A 7,284-nucleotide genomic window follows, 5' to 3' on the forward strand; every position below is an offset into this window, starting at 1 on the left:
TCTTAGCCATCCTGACAGGCATAAGATGAAATCTTGAAGAATTTTCAGTTGTATTTTCCTGATGGATAAGGATGTTGAACATTTCTTTATGTGTTTCTCAGCCATTTGAGTTTCCTCTATGGAGAATTCTCTTTATGCATATATAACCCATTCTTATTTGGACTATTTGGTTTTTGATTATCCAGTTTCTTGAGTTCTTTATATATTTTAGATATTAGACCTTTATTGGATGTGGGGTTGGTAAAAATTTTTTCCCATTCTGTAGACTGACCCTTTGAATAAATGACACTGTCCTTTGCCTTACAGAAACTTTTCAGTTTCATGAGGTCTCATTTATTAATTGTTAATCTTAGTGCCTGTGCTATTTATTTTCTGTTCAGGAAGTAGTCTCTTGGGCCAATGAATTCAAAGCTATTCCCCACTTTCTTTTCTATCAGATTCAGTGTATCTGGTTTTATGTTGAAGTCTTTCATCCACTTGGACTTAAGCTTTGTGCAGAGTGAAAAGTATGGATTTATTTGCATTCTTCTACATGCAGACATCCAGTTTGACTAGCACCATTTGTTGAAGATTATGTCTTTTTTCTAGTGTGTATATTTGGCTTCATTATAAAAATTAGGTGTCCATACTTGTGTGTATTTATATCTGTGTCTTCAATTTAATTCCATTGATCAATGTGTCTGCTTTTATGGCAATACTATGCTGTTTTAATTACTATAGCTTTGTAGTAGTACTTGAAACCAGGAATGTTAGGACCTCCAGCAATTCTTTTATTGTTCAGTATTGTTTTTGCTATTTTGGGTTGTAGATTGATTTTTCTTTGGGTCACCAGCTCAAAAAAAACCACAGAGACTTACTATAAATTATGGAAGCTCAGCTTATAGTTTAAGCTTGTTTCTAAGTAGCGCTTATAACTACATGGCTTGTGACTTTTACCTCTCCTCCTGCATGCCTTGCTCCCTCTGCATCTGGCTGTTGACTTTACCGTTCTTCTTCACAGAGCTCTTTCTGTCCAGAAGTCCCTGCTATACTTCCTGCCTATCTATTGGTTGTTTGGCTTTTTATTAAACCAATCAGAGTAACATATCTTTATACGGTGTTATCAAATATCTTGCAATAATTCCTTCTTTTGTCTAAATAAAAAGGAAAGGGTTTTAACTCTAACATGATAAAACTATAAACAATAAGGACAATTATACAATATCCAGTCCATTTGCATTTGGCAAAGTTAGAAAAAATACTCCATTATTAATCCTATCTTGGTGAATCTAAGGTTTTGTACCTAATTTACCTTCTGTCATAACTAAGGAAAACTATAACTATCTAGTGTTCAACTTTATCAAAGACCCCAAAAGGATATAATATTACCTGAGTAAACAGGAAGTGCAGAGCAAGCAACTTCCAAATATAAGAAACAACAGAGGCAGTTGGCTGCCTGGAAAGTCACCCCAAGCTTCCTCTGTAACATTGGGGCATCCATATTTGGTCTTTGAGCCTAAAATATTGGACAGATTTTTCTGTGAAGCAGAAAGTTTTGAAGCACTATCCTGCACTGTCTCAGCAAAGTTTGGTAATTGCTTTCTTTTATGTCCTGCTCAACTCATTTGACAGCATACTGTCAGCATTCAAGGCAAGGGCAGTTTCTTCTCCAAATGGCTAGCTTCTGCCACAAAGAAAGCAAGCTTTATGTGGAGGTTCTTCAAAGTGCATCATCCTTTTTTGGAGTAGATTGGTGCTGCCAGGAGTAGATGTGTCTCACTGTCATGAAAAGCCATATGTTATAACATTTTAAATCCCATATTCTGTAGGTCTTTGAAGTGTTTGAGATCACCTATCTATCTAAAATGTATCTCTGTATGACCTTGAAAACATGCCTAACATGACTATATGTTTGATTATTATAGGTGACTAGCTATTAACTTGTATTTCTTTATTATCCTAAATAGCTTTCAAGGACTAAAACTTTACAATACATTTTTTAATGAGCTGTATAGGTACAATACCTTAAACAAGAATAGAAACATATACACAGTATAACAAAAAATAACCTTACATTTGTATCAATATATAAAAATCAGTACCAAAGTAAAATATTTGAGACTAGTGGTTGCTCAAAAGTAGGCCCAACAATCTAGCCTTTTATCCCATCATTTAAACACTATATTCCCCCCTTTTTCTCCAGAAAGAGAGTCCTGAATCTAATCACCTTTGTTTAGCTTTCCCCATGACCATGATAAGTAACAATTTGTAACCAATCCCCATAAATGATGACAAATAGTCCACCAAACAACCAAAAACCAACCACCCTACCTCTTGGGAATCTAAGTGTTGTGTTCTCTAGACTGCCTCCTATTGTCTTGGGGTAATGGCATCTTTGGGGATCCTGAGAAAATTAGGATAATGGTCAAGTCCTGGAAGAGCTGGTCATAATATTTGTTGTCCAGTCTCTGTGCAATGGGGAAGTGCAAAGCTTATCTTAAGTCTTGGCTGGAGTAGCCTGTGAGGCTGGGCCATCTCATCCAGCACCCTTGAAGCTGTTTTGGATGTAGAACTCTGAGGAAACTGCAACAGAGGCACTCCGGGAGGCTGGATCACCTGGGCTACCTGTTTTCATTGGTTTCTGGTTCCCTTGCTCTGAAAACACACTAACATTCAAAGGTAACATATGTATCTGTATTAACACAAAGATGGAATTTGTGTCATATACAAGCTAGCCAAAGATGATTTTTTTTTGTTTTATGTTCGAGCAGGTAAAATATATATTACCTGTCTTATAGTTTTGTAAGTTTATTTCTTTATATCTATAGTCAAGATTTTCAGGAGGTTCCCCTGGTCAAATATGATTCTCTTTAAGCTTGAACAAATCCAGAGCCTTTAGTTTCATGTGGAAATCAAAGCATAACCTCTTCCCCAACACAATGCAAATTTTTGAATTCTATTTTAAAGTTAAGGCATTTCTAAAGTATCTGGGCTGGTTTAATTCTGCAATCCTTCTTACAATCCAATGTCTCTTAGCAGCTGTTGTTCACTCATCAGCAATCAAAAAATGTAAAGTCAACAAGATACCATATAGGATCCAAACTTTCTGTGTATTTTCCCTCTTTATGTGGGTTATCATTTTTATACTTTTTTCTCTATTTAAAGACTTTATCTTACTTTTTATTAACTTTTTTTCTGTGACTGTCTATATCCATTTTGTTTTTTAAACCTACACACATTTTTTAAATGCACTGTTGCTGTGGGAGGTCTTTCTGTATGCTGTGAATATGTGTTGCTCTGATTGGTTGATAAAGAAAGCTACATTGGCCTATGGCAAGACAGCTAAGATGCAGGAGGGAAATCCAAGTCAAGAGACAGAGAGAAAAAGAGTGGAGTGAAGAAACACCAGCTACTGCCTAAGGAGCTGCAATATGCCAGCAGACTGGTAATGCAATGGCCACATGGCAACTTAAAGATTAATATAAATGGGTTAACTTATAAGAAGTAGCTAACAAGAAGCCTTCCAAAGGCCATGCAATTGGTAATTAATATTAAGCCTCTGAATGATTATTTTATAAGTGGTTGAGGGATCATGGGGCTGGGCAGGATTGGAGGAATGCTGGACTGCAGGTTCTGATGGGACCTGAGAAAACTTACAGCTATATTTGGTGCACAACGTGGGACATTGATCCACATAGACCTAAGAAAGCTTAAAGGTTCTGAATTCACAGAAATGGAGCCACACTGGGCTTCCTAGTCTCACAGTCTCATGCCAGCAACAGTGCAGAGGTTCATCTCCCGACCGCTGCCTGTGAGATAGAGCTGGCCATCAGCCGCCATAAGCTAAGCAGCATGGTGGATTATTATGGATGATTATTTTATAAATGACTGTGGGACTGTGGGCCTGAGCAGGACTGGAAAAACATGAAACCATAGGGGCTGGGCAGGACCTGAGAAAATTTACAGCTACATACCGTAAACTGTTTAAGAGGTTTTATACATCTGGTTCTGTTATTACTGAGCACATGTAGTGTTTCTGGTTGTGTGAGACAAATCTTAAACTTCTATGTCAGCTGCTAGCATGGCTCAGTTTAGTACATGATGCTGATGGCTATATTCATCCCATAGGCAGCAGGTAGTAGCCATGCCTCTGTATACAACCAAACACCAGCCCACCTGAGAGACTTTAGAACTAAGAAGCTACATCTGGCTCCATGTCCAGAACTTTTCTTAGCTTTCTCAAGCCCTATGTTTGGATATTTGAGCCCCACATTGGGCACTATTTTAGACATATTTCTTTGGGCCACCAGCTCACAAAAATGGCATGGAGACTTATTAATTATGCACTTGGTCTACAGCTTAGGCTTGCTTCTAACTAGCTCTTATAACTTAAATTAACCCACTTCTATTCATCTACATGCTGCCACATGGCTCATGGCTTTTACCTCTCCCCCTGCATGTCTTGCTCACTCTGCATTCAGCTGGAAACTCTGCCTTTCTTCTTCCTAGAGTTCTGTCTGTCCAGAAGTCCCTGCATAGCTATTGGCCAGTTAGCTTTTTTTTAAACCAATCACAGTGACATATCTTTATACCAGGTAATCAAGTATCTCATGACCATCGTTTTTTTGTTTTGTTGGTTTTTTTTTTATGAAGCTGAAAATTGTCCTTTCAAGATCCATGAAGAATTGTGTTGAAATTTTGATGAGGAGTTTATTGAATTTGTAGATTCTTTTGATAAGATGGACATTTTTACTATATTAATCTTACCAATGAATGAGCATGAGAGATCTTTCTATCTTTGGATATCTTCAATTTCTTTTCTCAATTATTTGAAGATTTTATCCTTCAAGTCTTTCATTTGCTTGGTTAGAGGTACCTCCAAGATATTTTATATTTTTTGAGACTACTGTGAAAAGTATTGTTTCCCTCATTTCTTTCTCAGTAATTTGTATATAGGATGGGTCCTCATTTTTATGAGTTAATTTTGTATCCAGACACTTCGCTAAAGATATTTATCAGCTGTAGGAATTCCTGGTAGAATTTTTGGTGTCACTAATGTATACTATCATATTATCAGCAAGTAAAGATAATTTGACTTCTTCCTTTTCAATTTGTATCCCTTAATTTTCTTAAGTTGTTTTGTTGCCCTAACTTAAAGTACTATATTGAATAGACATATATAGAGAGTCAATAGCCTTATCTGGTTCCTGCTCTTAGTGGAATTGCTTGGAGTTTCTCTTCATTTAAGTTGATGTTGGATATGAGCATATTGTAAACTGCCATATATATATATATATATATATATATATATATATATATATATATATATATATATATATATACACTTTATATTTCTAACCTCTCCAGGACTTTTCTTCTGAAGGGGCATTTGATTCTTTTCAATGACCTTTTCTTCATGTAATGAGATGACTATGCGGTTTTGTCTTTAGGTTTTATTATATGGTGGATTACACACTTTTGCATTTATGTTCATAAAAGAAATTGGTCTGTAATTCTCTGTGTTTGCTCTTTGTGTAGTTTAGGTATCAGGGTAACTGTGACCTCATAGAATGAAATGGAGGGTGTTTCCTCTGTTTCTACTTTGTAGAACAATTTGAGGAGCATTGGCCTTAGGTCTTCTTTGAAAGTCTGGTAAGATTCTGTGCTAAAACCATCTGGTTCTAGGCATTTGGGGGGTTGGGAGCTTTTAATGACTGTTTCTATTTCACTATGGCTTATATGTCTGTTTAAATTGCTTATCTGATCTTGATTTATTTTGGTAAGTGTTAACTATAGAGAAAACTGTCTGTTTCTTTTAGATTTTTCCAAATTTGTGGAGTACATGTTTTTGAAGTATGACCTAATGATTCTTCAGATCTCCTCAGTGTCTGTTGTTATATACTCCCTTTCATTTCTTATTATGTTAATTTGGATATTCTTTCTCCACCTTTTTGTTATTTTGAATAGAGTTTGTCTGTCTAGTTAATTTTCTCAAAGAACCAACTCTGTAATATTGATTCTCTGGACTCTTCTCTTTGTTTCTATTTTATTGATTTCAGCTCTGAGTTTGATTAGTTCCTGCAGTCTACTCCTCTTGACTGTGTTTGCTTCTTTTTGTTCTTGATCTTTTAGGTGTTCTGTTAAGTTGGTAGTATGAGATCTCTCCAGTTTATTTATTTTTTATGTAGACATGTAGTGCTATGAACTTTCCATCTAGCACACTTTGGGTATGATGTATATACATTTTCAATCAATTCCACAAAGTCTTTAATATTTTTCTTTATTTCTGTCTTGACCTTTTTTCATCCAATAGTGTGTGCTTCAGTTTTATTGAGTTTGTAAGCTTTCTGTTGGTGATATCCAGTTGTTTATCTTTTTAACGAAATAAATCTATTATTTACTTGTTAATTATTCCTGTGCCCACTCTATACAGAACACAAAACTGGTTTTGAAAAAACAGCTTAACACCTAATTTTAAGGAAATATTAATGAGTCAATATTATGGAAAAGATAAAGATCAAGGCTATTTATACTTGTGTTTCTTAACTGTTTTTTTCCTGTCATCACCTCAAACCTTTCTTTCTTTTTTTTCTTTTTCTTTAACATAATTTCATTATTGATTCTTTGGTAATTTCACATCATGTACCCTAATTCTGCTCACCTCCCAGCCTCCCCATATCCTCCCCTCATCCCTGTAGAAAATTTAAAAAAAAATCAAGATCCACAGATGTCCTGATGCCATGAGGCTCTGGAGGGCAGATGGCACCCACAGGGCAGCCTGGGTCCTTATGTCTGGGCTTCTAGAAGCATCTACAGGCTTGCCTAGTACCTTGTGTGTGTCAGGTGGATATAAGATACCCATGGGACAACCTGGGTCCCCACAGTCCAGGCTGCCTAAAGCATCCATAGGCTTATCCAGTGTCACAGGCACTGGCAGTTGGGTGTCAATAGGATGAGGAAGTATATGTTGGTGAATTTGGAGAGAAAGAGAGGCAGAATGGTTCATGTGATATTGTAAGAGGCAGTTCTGAAGAAGCAAGGGTTGACGGGAATGGGCTAATGTTGGTGGCTTGCTTGTCAACTGGGATCAGGGTTACTAGGCCTGGGCTGCTACCTATGGCCATATCTTTATCTTCAACAGCCAGGGTATGTTGACATCCATGACCCATGTTGCCACCAGGGCCATAGGGATGCCCAGGGTGTGGGCTGCCACCTGTGGCCATTGTGGTGTCCATGGACTGTGCCATCAATGGGGCCATGTTAGTCTGGGAACATGGTGGCATTGGGCCTGGGTTGCTGCCAGGG

Source organism: Peromyscus leucopus, chromosome X (genome assembly GCF_004664715.2).
Source record: "Peromyscus leucopus breed LL Stock chromosome X, UCI_PerLeu_2.1, whole genome shotgun sequence".
NCBI lineage: Eukaryota > Metazoa > Chordata > Mammalia > Rodentia > Cricetidae > Peromyscus > Peromyscus leucopus.